Here is a 1,808-nt window from a genome sequence, read left to right as displayed (position 1 = left end):
CGGTGCTTCGCGCGCTGCGGGACGCAGATGATGCGCTCAAGCAGTACTTCGGCGACGGCGCGGACCCGTGCGCGTGGCGCGGCGTGGGTGCGCAGGACGGCCGGGTGACGACCATCGACCTGGAGAGCAGGAGCCTGACCGCGCTGCCGGAGGCGATCGGCGGGCTCGCGGCGCTGACGACAATTAACCTGAGACTCTGCGAGAGCCTGACCGCGCTACCGGAGGCGATGATGAGCGGCCAGCTCGCGGCGCTGACGACGCTCGACCTGGGCTACTGCGAGAACCTGACCGCACTGCCGGAGGCGATCGGCCAGCTCAAGGCGCTGACGACGCTCGACCTGAGGTGGTGCGAGAGACTGAGAGCGCTGCCGGAGGCGATCAACGGGCTCGCGGCGCTGACGACGCTCAACCTGGAGGGCTGCGACAGCCTGGCCGCGCTGCCGGAGGCGATCAGTGGGCTCGCGGCGCTGACGACGCTCAGCCTGAGCTGGCGCAACAGCCTGACCGCACTGCCGGAGGCGATCGGCAGGCTCGCAAAGCTGACGACGCTCAACCTGTTCGACCGCGAAGATCTGACAGAGCTGCCGGAGGCGATCTGCGGGTTCGCGGCGCTTACGACGCTCGGCCTGAGCCAGTGGAAGCGTCTGACCGCGCTGCCGGAGGCGATCGGCCAGCTCGCGGCGCTGACGACGCTCGACCTGGAGGGCTGCGAGAGCCTGACCGCGCTGCCGGAGGCGATCGACCAGCTCGAAAAGCTGACGACGCTCGACCTTTTATGCTGCGAGAGCCTGACCGCGCTGCCGGAGGCGATCAGCCAGCTCGAAAAGCTGACGACGCTCAACCTGCAGGGCTGCGACATCGACCTACCCGTCCAAGGGCTTTGCGGGATTGCGGCGCCTCGGCGACGACGACGGGACCGCCGTATGGACGGCGTTGACCGATCAGCAAGTCGCGGGGGCGCTGGAAAAGCGGGCCGCGGAGCGACGGGCCGAGCGGCGGCGGCTGGAGGCGTTCGTCTTGGAAAGAATTGGAGACGACGAGGATGCCATCGGCGAGAGACGACCTGCGGCCGTCGGCGAGGACCCGGCGGCCGCGCCGGCGGCCGCGCCGGCGGCCGCGCCGGCGGCCGCGCCGGCGGCCGCGCCTGCGCCGGCGGCCGCGCCTGCGCCGGCGGCCGCGCGTTCGCCCTCCTCAGGAGATCACCTGCGCGCGCCGCTCGCGCCGGATCCGGCCGCCGCCGGCGAGTGGCGCTCGCGCTTCGAAGAGGGCCAGAAGAGGATCGAAGACAAGCTCGACACGATCATTCGCGGAGCCGCGCGGGGGACGGGCGCGGCCGGACGGACGCGTTGGTGGGCGCGTGTTATGCCAATGTGAAACTCGGCCGCGCGGGAGGGGGAAACACTTCAACTGTGGGCAAAGGTCTCCAAGATGAGGCGCCGCGTAATCGATCGCAGCCTGGGCTGCTCTCGCGGCGGCGCCCCCGAAAGCGGTGCGCGCCATGCGGCGCGGCGGCGGGGAGCCGGTCCTGCGGCGGCCGGCGGCGCCCGTCGACCGGCGGCGGCGGCCCTGGTCCCTGCGGCGCGTCTGCTTCAACGGCTGCATGGCGACGATGATGGCGCTGGCGGTCCTCACGCACGTCCAGACCCTGCTCAGCCTCGACACGGCGCGCATGCGGTCCATCGTCTCCGACGTGCTGCCCGACGACCTCGACTGGTCCCTGGGCCTCGGCGGCCTCCTCGGCGGCCTCTTCGTCGACGCGGACGGCGACGGCGGCCCCGGCGGCGGCGCCGCGGTCGCGGGGAAGAAGG

The 1,808-nt window shown here is 72.2% G+C and overlaps 1 protein-coding gene across 1 annotated transcript in view; it reads left to right on the top strand.

The window, feature by feature from the left end:
* The window catches only part of AURANDRAFT_59335 (hypothetical protein), a gene marked incomplete at both ends in the record, with an annotated part of 14,304 nt that overhangs the window by 9,708 nt on the left and 2,788 nt on the right, over positions 1 to 1,808 (top strand). The window lies entirely within an intron of this gene.

The sequence above is a fragment of the Aureococcus anophagefferens genome (assembly GCF_000186865.1).
Source record: "Aureococcus anophagefferens unplaced genomic scaffold AURANscaffold_21, whole genome shotgun sequence".
Taxonomy (NCBI): domain Eukaryota; class Pelagophyceae; order Pelagomonadales; family Pelagomonadaceae; genus Aureococcus; species Aureococcus anophagefferens.
Note: the sequence above shows the minus strand (reverse complement) of the source record. Positions and strands in the feature narration are given on the sequence as shown.